Source organism: Amphiura filiformis, chromosome 13 (genome assembly GCF_039555335.1).
Source record: "Amphiura filiformis chromosome 13, Afil_fr2py, whole genome shotgun sequence".
Taxonomy (NCBI): Eukaryota; Metazoa; Echinodermata; class Ophiuroidea; order Amphilepidida; family Amphiuridae; genus Amphiura; species Amphiura filiformis.
The window spans coordinates 66066947-66082565 of record NC_092640.1 but is presented as its reverse complement, the minus strand read 5'-3'; the positions used below and the strand labels follow the sequence as shown (position 1 = coordinate 66082565).

The window sequence follows — 15619 nt, the reverse complement described above, 5'->3', positions numbered from 1 at the left end:
GATATTCCTGGTTGACTGGCCCATTGCTGATACCATGACTGTACAGGCGCCACAGCCGCCTACCCCACAACCAATCTTACCTGATATTCCTGGTTGACTGGCCCATTGCTGATACCATGACTGTACAGGCGCCACAGCCGCCTACCCCACAACCAATCTTACCTGATACAGGCGCCCACAGGCGCCAGAGCCGCTACCCCACAACCAATCTTACCTGATATTCCTGGTTGACTGGCCCATTGCTGATACCATGACTGTACAGGCGCCACAGCCGCCTACCCCACAACCAATTTTACCTGATATTCCTGGTTGACTGGCCCATTGCTGATACCATGACTGTACAGGCGCCACAGCCGCCTACCCCACAACCAATCTTACCTGATATTCCTGGTTGACTGGCCCATTGCTGATACCATGACTGTACAGGCGCCACAGCCGCCTACCCCACAACCAATCTTACCTGATATTCCTGGTTGACTGGCCCATTGCTGATACCATGACTGTACAGGCGCCACAGCCGCCTACCCCACAACCAATCTTACCTGATATTCCTGGTTGACTGGCCCATTGCTGATACCATGACTGTACAGGCGCCACAGCCGCCTACCCCACAACCAATCTTACCTGATATTCCTGGTTGACTGGCCCATTGCTGATACCATGACTGTACAGGCGCCACAGCCGCCTACCCCACAACCAATCTTACCTGATTATCCTGGTTGACTGGCCCATTGCTGATACCATGACTGTACAGGAGCCACAGCCGCCCACTCCACAACCAATCTTACCTGATATTCCTGGTTGACTGGCCCATTGCTGATACCATGACTGTACAGGCGCCACACCCACCTACCCCACAACCAATCTTACCTGATATTCCTGGTTGACTGGCCCATTGCTGATACCATGACTGTACAGGCACCACAGCTGCCTACCCCACAACCAATCTTACCTGATATTCCTGGTTGACTGGCCCATTGCTGATACCATGACTGTACAGGCGCCACAGCCGCCTACTCCACAACCAATCTTACCTGATATTCCTGGTTGACTGGCCCATTGCTGATACCATGACTGTACAGGCGCCACAGCCGCCTACCCCGCAACCAATCTTACAACCTGTAAGTTGTACTGTTAGAACTTGTTAAGGAAATTTAACACAAATTTGTTCATTGTTTTGGATGTTGTACACAGTACACAATGTATGTTTATTATAAAAGAATAACATTTTTTGTCACATCAACATGCACCAGTTAAATCATTATTGGACAATTAATATTGCAGAAACAACAGCGGAAACAACGGAATATGCAGATGTGCCCGAGCAGGGCGTAGCCAGCTTTTTTGGTCAGGGGGGGCAAAATAAAATTTTGGGGGCACAGACGAAAAAAATTACAGTTGCATCATATAATACATAGATACAAAAGGCTTTATCGGGATGATGTGCGCGCGCAAAAAATTGGTATTTTACACTATTTTTGCCATTATCAGGATGGAAAGGGCTTAACCGTTGTAATATAGTGGCAGCAGTAGCACGGAAAAATTGTGTATTTTCGGCTGAATTTTGGTAGAAAAGGGCTCCTTGCCCTTTTCTTTTCCTTTGCCCTCCTGATTTTCCCTTTTATTTTTTTTGTCAGAGGGCACTTTTATCTTTCATTTTTTTTTGTCAGGGGGCACTCTCCCCCCCACCCCGCTGGCTACGCTTACTGTGCCCGAGTTGTCATCATCATCATGCATCATCATCATCAGCAACAATAATGACAACAACAACATCAATCATCATCATTTGTGACATGATCAAGGGGAATGAGTCACATGTTGTCTAATTATTTCGATTAGAAGTTGTTTACATCAATTTCTGGCAGTTAACGAAGGCTACATTTTGATGCAAACACCATCAAAATTGGATATCTGGTTACCGAGTTATGAGCAATTTATCAATGGCTGAAAACAATATAAAACAAAAGAATTTAAACACTGTTTTTGCCAATATTTCAAAAACATTTATACATAAACTAAGGATACATTTGGAGCGGATATACTGTGCAAGACTCCAGGACGGATCTGGATGCTTCTCGGATATCTGGGAAAAGAAATGAAAAAGTGTCAGTAACTAGAGAAGGCGTAGATCCTGGGGGTGGGGGATTTAGTTCATCTTGCAGTTGCCCTAGAGATTCATTGTACATGGGAAAACTATAATACTTTTACTTTCTGCCCATTACAGAAGGATATCAATGTGTCTGAAGAATGTGTCTGAAGAGGGCACACTCAGTTAATTTCACCTTACAATTGCCTTTAAGTTTCTTTGTACATGTGAATACCAGGGACTGCCTTTTGAGGAGAGCGAGAGCAATAATTATTCCTCTATACTGCTCTTCTTAAATCTGATACAGGAGAGTGATTTTTAGCTCTCCTTTGTTGACCATTCTCTCCTTGTATTTTTGTAAATGCTCTAAGCAGCTCTTCTTGAATGCTCCAGAAGAGCTATTCACTGCTCTCCTGCAAATTCCGAAAGACAGTCCCTGGAATACCCCTCTTAGGATATTCTATTACCTTCTGCCCATAACAGAAGAATATCAATGTGTCTGAAGATGGTGCCTTCGGTTTCATCTTGCAGTTGCCCTAAAGTTTCTTTGTACATGTGAATACCCCTCTTTGGCAGTGTTGGCGTTATGTGTCTGAAGATGGTACATTCAGGTTCACCTTACAGTTACCTTTAAGTTTCTTTATACATGTGAATACCCCATATACTCTTACCTTCTGCCCATTACAGAAGAATACCAATGTGTCTGAAGATTGTGCACTCAGTTTCATCTTGCAGTTGCCCAAATGATGTCCTTCAAATTACCAACTTAACAAAATCTGTATGTTATAAAAACAAAAGACAAGATAAATTAATTACCGTACATAATTTAAATATTACTGTTGAACGAGGAGTTAAATTATTGATTTTTTTAGGTCGCCTGAGTTCGAGCCCAGGTGTAGTTGGAAAGTGATTCTTGTGAAAATAACCAGCTGCCTAAATGGTCTCAGTTTATACTACATTGTAGATACGTTGCTCGGGAACAGGACTCGGGGAGCTGATTTTGGTAACCTGGTTGTGATGGTGAAGTTATGTAGGTAAACTAAGAGAATGCTGACACAGCTCCTACATGAATATTGAGCTGCATCCCTGAATATTATATTTTTAATGCATGGTTTTAAGTGTGCAGAGGCCAATGGGTTGGCATCATCATGCACTATAAATACCCCCTTTTTCATACAGCAAAGCGTAACATTGTACAAGTAGTTACTTTCAAGCATATACTTATACAGTGGCGTACCATGGCCGCCCCAAGCCCGGGGGCTGAAGAAGAAACAATTTTGCCGCCCCTTCCTTAACAGCCCGAAAAGGTTGACCCAATTTTGTGCGCCCTTTTTTCGTTGCTAATTCGTTTTGCCGCCCCTTCGTTTTTGCCGCCCCTGTTTTTGTCGCCCCTTCTTCTTCCGCCACCCCTTCGTTTTTGCCGCCCCCTACTTTGACCCCGGGGGGCTGGCGCCCCCAAAGCCCCCCAAAAAATACGCGCATGTTATACATAAGTAACCACTATCGAAACTCCAGCGAAAGACCTGTGGCTAAGTGTCGGCATGTCGGTGACCTAGTGCTTGGCATTCGAGGGGTCTCGGGTTTGAATCCCACCTAGAGCAAACAACTTCTTTGTTTGTTTTCTCTCTTTATTCCTTCCTTCTTTCCCTTCCAGTCGCCAAAAGCCCTTTGGGAGTTGGGGTTAAGTAATCACTATCAAAACTCCATGTAGGCTTAATTAACCCTAACCAGCTGAGTAAGTACAGATACTACATACAACCCACAGGATGTGATGACGCAATCACATTTCGATTGAGAAGTTAAAGAATGCGCACACAGCGCGCGAACATTTTGAGTCACCAGACCTTAATAATTTTATAACCCCCCTATTTTGGGTGTTAAAAAATTATAACCCCCTATTTTGGTCTGAAAATTCTATGACCCCCCTGTATTTTTGGGACCCCCCTTCCGAAGAAAATGCCAGCCCCCTAGTAGCATTTTAAAAGATGGTTTGACGAAAGAAATGGAAGAATCAGAAGATTTCCATGCTCAACAATATATCAGTGTGGCATTTCATGCCACCTGATATAAAAATTCACAGATAAAACAGAGCCATTTGATTGCTAGGTTTTTGTGAAATCAGTGCTTCCGAGGTGCTTCCAAAGATGCGCTGCGCATGCAGATAAGCATTGCGTATGCCTAGTGTATCTGTGCGTTAACAAATTGAGCGACTACAAAACGTGATACGTTGTTGCGCGCGTGTACCCCAATGGTACAACAAAGATTTTATTTCTTTAAATTGCGAAAACAAGTGAAATAAAATCCATTAAAATAGAGCAGTTGGAGTTTACAAATCTGGATTTTCTTGTCCTTGTATTTATAAAAAACATAACAAAGTACAGTACATAAATTTCACAAAAAGCTCAATTTCGTGAAAGAAACAACGTCTAGAGTACACAGCCACCTTAAATGGTCTATGTACATGTTGCGAGCGTAGCAAACAGGAAAATTTGCATAGCGTGTCCATACCATTTCCTAAGCATTTTTAGAACATTTTATTTAAAAGTTGCCCCAAGTATGTGTGCCAAAAATCGCTTGCCCCCCCCCCTCCTCTTGGCTTGCCAAAATTGCTCCCCCCTTTTGGCTCAGGCTCACCCAAAATGTCTTCGCCTCCCCCAATTTTACCCTCCCTGGATGAAAGTATACGGGGATGTGCCATGGTACCAATTTAAGCAATTTTGGTATATCGATGGGTGGGTTTTCAGTGGAGACACCCCGACAGCATTATTCTATTTTCTATTCTATTCTATATATGAAGAGCTTTGTTGCAAAACCCCTTACATCCACTTTTGACTTTTTGAGAAAAACAGCTTTTTTTAATTGTGAAAGTATTACTTGTTCGATTTGATCCAATTTGGGTTTGGATAAAGTGTTGATGAATAGAACCTAAAAGAATAGGTTTGGTACAATTTTCAAGCCTTCCTATTTATTTTATTATTTATTTTATATTGCACCTTTTGTGGATGTAAGGGGTTTTGCAACAAAATAAAATTACCCCTTTTCTAGAAACCACCTTTGCAATCAAATTTGAGCCCATTTGTTTGCACTACTTTATGTAACTTGACTTAATGCTTTCAAAATCAAAAAGAAAAATTGAAATATCTCATTTACTTTTCTAATTTTAAATGGCATTTTTTGGGTATTTCCGAAGCTACACCTTTTGTTAATTAAAATGATTTTTTTCAAACATGTGACCCCAAAACAGTTCCTTTTGGTTTTAATAGGTAAAGAACATTCCAGGCTACTATTATACCTCAAAAAAATTAAAACAAAACAATTCTATATTCATTTTAAGTTCAGATTTCGGGAAATATACAATATTTCCGGGAGGGAAGGTGGTATGAAGGTCAAACAGCCACCAAAATGTGTATTTTTACCCACACTATAATGTCATGTCAATAACTCATTTCGGCCAAAAATGGATGTAAGGGGTTTTGAAACAAAGCTCTTCATATGTACAAGCATTAATAATAAGCACGCTACAAAGAACACAACGCTCATCCCCTCGCTTTTCTCAAAAAAGGTGAGAAACCTCTGGCTACATAATGTTATACAAAATTTCTTGCAGATTAATTTGTTTAGGAAAAATATTGTGAATTACGTTTGCACACCAGAACGAAATTACAACACATTGTGTATGGAGCAGTGTAAGGCTAATGAAATGAAATGATTAGTTTCCCGTCACAATTTTTTCAGTGAAATACATTTGTATGAGGTCATGATTTCATTATTCATTATTTTGGAAAATTGCATTATTGTCAAAACTTTCATTTACCTAAGTTATATTGTTGATAAAAAGACCATTTCAAAACAGGTATTAATGCTTTAAGATCATCATTTCCTATGGGATTTTCTAAATTTTGCAATCGATTGGGGGGCACGTGCCATCCCCACCCCGTGCCCCTATGACGCTACGCCACTGACTACATCTTCTATACCCAGGCTCAAAATTGCTGCAAAAAGTGGAAATTTAAGTAATTTTTTGGGTGGTTAATTTGCCTCAAAAAGTGGGGGGGGAAAACTGGGGAGGCAAGATAAATATGGGGGAAATGGCCCTTTCTCCCTCGTAACACTGCCACTTAATAATAAAATAAAATAAATTTCGGATTTATAGCGCCTTTTTCCAGATTCAAAGTGCTGTAATTTCGCTACCATGTTGAATCATCACAATCCGATCGCATCATCTAGGCCAGTTGCAGCCAAACCTTTCCGCACTTAGATTGTAACATCCACCAATTATCTGTGCAGCTCCCCAAATTCCATTGGGTGAAGGAAGTTTTTGATAACCAAACAACTAATCACCGATTTTTTGAAAGTAGGAGGAAACCGGAGATCCCGGAGAAAACCTGCGAGAGCGAGCATAGAATCGTGATAAACGAAATGCACATGCATACTGTCCTTGGGACTGTATAAAAAAGATATACCCCCTTACCATAAGTCGAGGCTAAATAAGCCTTACCTTAGCCTCAACTTGGCCTCGATATCTTTTGAGGCTAAAAATTTAGCCATCGAGGCTAAGAAATTAACCTTATCGGTGACAAGGCTAAGAAATTAACCTCGTCTTAGCCTGAAATGTTTTTGAGGCTAAAAAATTAACCTCGTCTTGGCCTGCTTTAATTTTGAGGCTAAAATTAACCTCGACTTTTTTGAGGCTATTATTAGCCTCAAAAATATGGTCACATGATAGGTCAGAGGTCACAAACTGTCAGGGAGCAGACTACTGTATGCTGCTCAGAAACTGCCAATAATTTTGAAAAATTAACAGTTTAAAGGGTATTTTAGGCTTTTTTACTAGTGCCTAGTTCATGGGGAGCATAGCAACCATGTCTCTGGAAGAAAAATCAGCTTTTCGTAAGTTTCAAAGTCAGTATTTTATTGCTTCTTTTTCATCAGGAAATATGGCCTTTTTGAGGTTGTTGAATTCAGCAGACATGCATGCATTGTAGTCTGCAGACATGTATACTGCAGTTTGATGCTGGCTGACCCAGGTGAAAACGTGTTTCTGCACTGATGTTGTTGGGGTGTTATGTTAATGTTTGGGGATGTTTGGGGATGTTTGTACTTTAAATTGGGGGTGGGTTATTTAGAGAGTTCATATATGGTGAGTTAATGTTGTTGGGAAAGTTCAAATAATGAAATATGATAGGTTAATGTCATATTGGAAGTGTTATGTTTGGTTAAGTTGGGATGACGTGGTGTGCATGCAATATGTCAATGTATTGGAGATGTTTCTACTTTGAAGTGGGGTAGGGTCATCTGGAGAGTTCAAGTGTGGTGAGTTTTCACCATCAACAAATTGGAATTGTTATGTTTGGTAAAGTTGGGATGTGGTGTGTTCTGTTGATGCATAAATTGGGAGTGTTTGTACTTTGAAGTGGGAAGGGTCATTTGGAGAGTTGAATGTGGTGAGTTGTCACCTACACCCGATTTGAAAGAGTTATATGCGGGAGTTATATTTGGTAAAAGTTGAGATGTGGTATGGGGATGTTTGTACTTTTAAGTGGGGGATGGTCATTTTGAGAGTTCTTATGGTGAGTTGTCACCTTCAGCATATTAAAAGAGTTGTTTGGTGACATTGGGATATGGTGTACGTGTCATAAACATAAACTCTTCCAATACGCTAAAGGTGACAACTCTACATATTTGAACTCTCCAAATTACCCCCTCCCCACTTCAAAATACAACCGTCCCATTACATTGACAGCACACCATATCCCAACTTTACAAACAAAACTTTCCAAACTAGTATGCTCAAGGTGACAACTTGCACCATATTGGAACTCTTACCAAATGACAACTCACCATAGTTGGATTTTCCATTTGACAACTCACCATATTGGAACTCTCCAAATGACAACTCACCAAATAACCCTACCCCCACTTCATAACACCCCAAAAATATTAGTAACACTTATCACCTATTCTCTGGATCAATAAATAGCCCAACCGTCCCTGCATGCATGTAATGTTTAGCCTCGTAAAATAGCCTCAAATTATTAGCCTTGTCTTAGCCTCTAAATATTGCGAGGCTTAACTAATTTAAATAATTAGGCTAATTTTCAGGCTAAGGCGAGGCTAAGATGAGGCTAAGACAACGCTAATTATTATGAGGCTAATATTCCGAGGCTAATATTTTGAGGCTAATAATGTGAGGCTAATGATACGAGGCTAATTATTTGAGGCTAATTATGCTAATTATTTGAGGCTAATTATTTGAGGCTTATCTAATTTAAATAATTAGGCTAATTTTCAGGCTAAGGTGAGGCTAAGACAAGGCTAAGACGAGGCTAAGGATATTAAGGCTATTCACGAGGCTTATTTTCTGAGGTTAAGTTGAGGCTTAGATAAGGCCTCGACCTTTGGTAAGGGCCGGTATGTGATGCGATCAAGCAAAATCAGTCGGAGCTCAGAAATATTAAATTTTCAGTTTATTTATAGTAAAACTTTATGCAACTGGATAAAGAATAGCTCTGTAACAACATGTTAAATCTGAAAGAGGAGAGAAAAATGTAACGCCTCCCACTATTTTTGGGTCCCATGCGGCCTACTCCCACCATCATAGACACATGAGTACCATCTGCTGAAAAATGTCATAAGAAGATGCTAGGATCACAAAATACAAGTTTAATCCTCTCCAAAAGATCCAAATAAACCTCCCCCACTTGTAAACTGTACAAACACCTTATATAGTAGGCTATCAACACATTTAACACACCACATCCAACCTTTGCCAAACAACACTTCCCAAATATGCTGAAGTGGTAACTCGCTATATCTAAACTATAGGGCTTACAATAGCAACAGGATAGAGCAAACAAAAAAGTTTTGCAAAGTGGCGAACTTGCCCCATATTGGGGCAGGTTCGCCCATATGGTGGGGTAAGTTCACCCTAATCCCAAAAAAGGTTTAAACATTGCATAACAATAACATTTTCAATGCAAACATTTAGCAAGGGTATACAGGGCATTCATTCTCTTCTGGGGAGTCACTAAATTTGTTGTAGGGGTCGGGTCAGGGTAAAATGTAGGGGTCCTGAAAGTGAGTTTAAACGTATCATGTTTACAACTTCGGGGAGATTATGGATTAGGAAATAAACGGTGGTATGAGCAATATACTGCAACATGCTTTTCAGTTGTTTTACCTTGTTTAACGGTATAATTATCAATATTTTGCATAAGCGGATGGGGCAGGTCCGCCCTCCAGTTTGGGGTAAGTCCGCCCGGGGAAGATATAGGGCGAACATGCCCCATCCTCAAGAGGGCGAACGTGCCCCTTGTGCACATTTTTGTATTTTCTTAAGGGTATGCAAAATACTAAGGAGTTTCTTTGACAAATCCCATATGTTCCCAATACAGATTTCAATTAAAACCATCTGTATTTAGGCCCTATGTATCAATGATAATACAACATTATTAATGCAAGAACAAGTTTTGGTGTAGGGCCTACATTTTTTGTTTTGGCTGCAGTTCGATGAACACGTCCCTATATGTCATGTAGCTAATATGAGAAGTTTATAATGACCTTTTTTGTCACCCAATTTTGCCATCACCAAATTCCGAGTTAGGTGCGGGATTGTAACTTTTTTTTTTTCTTTTAGATAATTTGGATATTTTGTGTGTTGTAGTATAGGGTGAAAAATCTGCTATTTTAGATAGTTACAAGGTTGTTTTTGGCTATTTGGCTATTTTTGTGGATCATAATATCTCATATTATCTAAAATATCTGATATTTGTATATTAGGGACTTAGCAAAATTTTTGTGCAATTTTTTACTTAGTAAGTGATGGATATTAAGATATTATCGGCTATTTAGCTATTATCTAAATTAGCCAAAATATCTGCTAATTTGGATATTAGCTACAATATCCGATATTTCAGATATTTGTATATATTAGGAACTTATAAAATTTTAATTGAATTTTTTTACTTAGTTAGTGATGGATATTAAGATATTATCAGCTATTTAGCTATTATCTAAATTAGCCAAAATATCTGCTAATTTGTATATTAGCTACAATATCCGCTATATCAGATATTTGTATATTAGGAACTTATAAAATTTTAATTGAATTTTTTTTTTACTTAGTAAGTGATGGATATTAAGATATTATCAGCTATTTAGCTATTATCCAAATTAGCCAAAATATCTGCTAATTTGGATATTAGATGTACAATATCCGCTATATCAGATATTTGTATATTAGGAACTTATAAAATTATAATTGAAATTTTTTGACTTAGTAAGTGATGGATATTAAGATATTAGCAGCTATTTAGCTATTATCTAAATTAGCCAAAATATCTGCTAATTTGGATATTAGCTACAATATCCGCTATATCAGATATTTGTATATTAGGAACTTATAAAATTTTAATTGAAATTTTTTGACTTAGTAAGTGATGGATATTAAGATATTAGCAGCTATTTAGCTATTATCTAAATTAGCCAAAATATCTGCTAATTTGGATATAAGCTACAATATCCGCTATATCAGATATTTGTATATTAGGAACTTATAAAATTGTTATTGAAATTTTTTGACTTACTAAGTGATGGATATTAAGATATTATCGGCTATTTAGCTATTATCTAAATTAGCCAAAATATCTGCTAATTTGGATATTAGCTAAAATATCCGCTATATCAGATATTTGTATATTAGGGACTTACAAAAAAAAATTGAAATTTTTGTACATAGTAAGTGATGGATATTAAGCTATTAGTGGCTATTTAGCTATTATCTAAATTAGCCAAAATATCTGCTAATTTGGATATTAGCTAAAATATCCGCTATATCAGATATTTGTATATTAGGAACTTATAAAATTTTAATTGAAGTTTTTTGACTTAGTAAGTGATGGATATTAAGATATTATCAGCTATTTAGCTATTATCTAAATTAGCCAAAATATCTGCTAATTTGGATATTAGCTAAAATATCCGCTATATCAGATATTTGAATATTAGGAACTTATAAAATTTTTATTGAAATTTTTTACTTAGTAAGTGATGGATATTAAGATATTATCAGATATTTAGCTATTATCTAAATTAGCCAAAATATCTGCTAATTTAGATATTATCTGAAATATCCGCTATATCAGATATTTGGATATTAGGAACTTATAAAAAAAAATTTTATTGAATTTTTTTACTTAGTAAGTGATGGATATTAAGATATTATCAGCTATTTAGCTATTATCTAAATTAGCCAAAATATCTGCTAATACACCTGTACACTAGTGAAATTGCATATTGAACAATATTATGAACAGCCTACATCATGCATGTTGTGTTTTAGTTCATAATGCTACACGATGGATATAGTTGGTAAAGAATTATAAAGAACGACGCATACATCATGCATGTTGTGTTAGTTCATAAAAGATGTGAAATTAATATGCCTGAGAACAAGTTAATGAACAGCCTAGAATGGATAATGCATGTTGTCTTCTAGTTCATAGTATAATCCTAAACGATGGATATAGTTGGAAAAGACTTTTAAAGAACGACGCATATTGTAGGCCTATGTGAATGTATTAATGTAGTTATATATACATATACATGTAGTTGTATGATGATTTCTCATGATGTGTTTATTTAGTTCATAATCCTAAACGATGGATATAGTTGTAAAAAACTTTTAAAGAACGACGCATATTATAGTATACATTAAAGTTGCATATGCACCAAGTTTCCTAAATCATGTATACTGCTGTAAAATATTGTAAAGAACGACGCATACACCTGTACACTAGTGAAATTGCATATTGAACAATATTATGAACAGCCTACCAGTACATCATGCATGTTGTGCATGTGTTTTAGTTCATAATGCTACACGATGGATATAGTTGGAAAAGACTTTTAAAGAACGACGCATACATCATGCATGTTGTGTTAGTTCATAAAAGATGTGAAATTAATATGCCTGAGAACTATTTAATGAACAGCCTAGAATGGATCATGCATGTTGTCTTCTAGTTCATAATAGTATAATCCTAAACGATGGATATAGTTGGAAAAGACTTTGAAAGAACGACGCATACTATATTGTACATTAAAGTTGCATATGCATCAAGTTTCCTAAAGCATGTATAGTTGGAAAAGACTTTTAAAGAACGACGCATATTGTATTTTACATGTCAGTGTATTTATGGTGATGATGATAATATTGTACATTAAAGTTGCAAAAACTATGAGAGAAAGATGTATCATTTGAAGACTCATATTTGTAAACGTTGTGAAATAGGTAGGCATAGCCATAATAATATCTGAAAAATATCCAAATTATCCTAATTAGCCCTCAGATCATAAATATGCAAATCATCCTAATTAGCCATAATAATATCCAAAATATCTAAAATATCCAAATTATCCAAAATAGCCCTAATAATATCCAAATTATCTAAAAGATCCAAATATCTGAAATATCCAAATTATCCTAATGACCCCATAATAATATGAAAAATATCAGAAATATGCAAATTATCCTAATTAGCCATAATAATATCCAAAATATCTAAAATATCCAAAATAGCCCTAATAATATCCAAATTATCTAAAATATCCAAATATCTGAAATATGCAAATTATCCTAATTAGCCATAATAATATCCAAAATATCTCCAATATCCAAAATAGCCCTAATAATATCCAAATTATCTAAAATATCCAAATATCTGAAATATGCAAATTATCCTAATTAGCCATAATAATATCCAAAATATCTCCAATATCCAAAATAGCCCTAATAATATCCAAATTATCTAAAATATCCAAATAGCTGAAATATCCAAATTATCCTAATTAGCCATAATAATATCCAAAATATCTCCAATATCCAAAATAGCCCTAATAATATCCAAATTATCTAAAATATCCAAATATCTGAAATATCCAAATTATCCTAATGACCCATAATAATATGAAAAATATCAGAAATATGCAAATTATCCTAATTAGCCATAATAATATCCAAAATATCTCAAATATCCAAAATAGCCCTAATAATATCCAAATTATCTAAAATATCCAAATATTTGAAATATCCAAATTATCCTAATGACCCATAATATGAAAAATATCAGAAATATCCAAATTATCCTAATTAGCCATAATAATATCTAAAATATCCAAATTATCCAAAATAGCCCTAATAATATCCAAATTATCTAAAATATCCAAATAGCTGAAATATCCAAATTATCCTAATGACCCATAGGCCCCCTAATATGAAAAATATCAGAAATATCCAAATTATCCTAATTATCCATAATAATATCCAAAATATCTAAAATATCCAAATTGTCCAAAATAGCCCTAATAATATCCAAATTATCTAAAATATCCAAATTATCCTAATGACCCATAATAATATGAAAAATATCAGAAATATCCAAATTATCCTAATTAGCCATAATAATATCCAAAATATCTAAATTATCCAAAATAGCCCTAATAATATCCAAATTATCTAAAATATCCAAATAGCTGAAATATCCAAATTATCATAATGACCCATAATAATATGAAAATATCAGAAATATCCAAATTATCCTAATTAGCCATAATAATATCCAAAATATCTAAAATATCCAAATTATCCAAAATAGCCCTAATAATATCCATAATAATATGAAAATATCAGAAATATCCAAATTATCCTAATTAGCCATAATAATATCCAAAATATCTAAAATATCCAAATTATCCAAAATAGCCCTAATAATATCCAAATTATCTAAAATATCCAAATAGCTGAAATATCCAAATTATCCTAATGACCCATAATAATATGAAAAATATCAGAAATATCCAAATTATCCTAATTAGCCATAATAATATCCAAAATATCCAAATTATCCAAAATAGCCCTAATAATATCCATAATAATATGAAAAATATCAGAAATATCCAAATTATCCTAATTAGCCATAATAATATCCAAAATATCCAAATTATCCTAAATAGCCCTAATAATATACAAAATATCTAAAATATCAAAATTATCCTAAATAGCCATAATTATATCCAAAATATCTAAAATATCCTAATAGGCCTATCTGAAATATCCAAATTATCCTAATTAGCCACAATAATATCCAAAATATCAAAATTATCCAAAATAGCCCTAATAATAGCCAAATTATCTAAAATATCCAAATATCTGAAATATCCAAATTATCCTCATGACCCATAATAATATGAAAAATATAACAAATATCCAAATTATCCTAATTAGCCATAATAATATCCAAAATATCTAAAATATCTTAATTAGCCATAATATCTAAAATATCCAAATATCTGAAATATATAAATATCCATAATATCCTTGATAATATCCAAATTATCTAAAATATCCAAATATCCAAAATATCAGTAGGTGCAACTATTATCCAAATTATCCATAATATCCTTTAATAATATCCATATTTGTCAGGATATTTTAGATAGTTACAATCCCGCACCTTAATGCAAATTCCCCGATAGCCGTAGTGCTGAGAAACAAGGCAGGGGTGGGCGAACCTACCCCTAGGCTAGGGCGAACACTCCCCATCCCCGCTCTCCCCTACATAGGCTACTTACAAATTTAATACTCGCATGCAGTCCAATAAAAACAGCTACAGTAACACACAGGTGATTTTGGTCCCCCGATCTCGATGAAAACTTTTACCGGAGTCTTTGGCCCGGCCCGGTCTCTGGCAATTTTTCATAGGGCCTACAATCAGCTTCTCTCTACAGTAGGATCACATAATATCATATCATACATGATTTAATAACAGGCCTGTAAGGGATTTATAAAAGCTTATAAATGTCATGAATGTGTAGTTGTATCAGTGACCTCGAGTAACATGGTAATGTAATCATTGGCCCAGACTGCATGAATGTTATCTATTCCGTGATGTTATTCACACAGTAAATGTTATCCCGGGGTTATTATGTAACTTGGAGGTCAATAGATCACTAGTGTCATGGATCAATAAACCAGGATGTGGCACTAGCTTATTTGCATGTGTCCCTAATATGTAAATAGCGTATTGTTATTAAAATGACGTTGTGACCTTGTTTGAGGGCGCACAGGCAGAGGTAGAGTTAACAGGTCTGGAGCAGGCTGGAGTTAACTAGTAACAAACGCACGGCGCATGCGCGAGCCGGGAAATTCAGTTTTGGTTTTGAAAAGTAAACAAAGCCGAATATCAAAACGACTCATGCAGAAAATCACTTCTTTTTATAAAACTAAGCAAAATTACAACAATTACTTCAGGGAATGTAAACACCAAAGTCATATCTAGCACATAGGCCTATGTCAAAAAGAAGTTGAAAATTCATCAGATAGGCCTAAGCGAGAAAGGGTCGAATTTTCGGTCAAAAAATTTTCGAAAAAATCATAGGCCTATTTTTTTGGCCTAAAACTTGGCCATAACAAAATTCCTGTACACCACCAATTTCATGATTTTTGTCCTCAAAAATTAACTGAGTAATCCTCAT

At 35.8% G+C, this 15619-nt stretch overlaps 1 long non-coding RNA gene across 1 annotated transcript; it reads right to left on the bottom strand.

Moving 5' to 3' along the window:
- Nucleotides 1-1034: 1034 nt before the first annotated feature.
- On the bottom strand, nt 1035-14935 carry LOC140168667 (uncharacterized). The gene is made up of 4 exons (XR_011861259.1): nt 14717-14935; nt 2758-2862; nt 2026-2083; nt 1035-1131 (listed from the first exon to the last, which is right to left on the bottom strand). It is a non-coding gene; the product is annotated as an uncharacterized lncRNA (long non-coding RNA).
- Nucleotides 14936-15619: the final 684 nt, after the last annotated feature.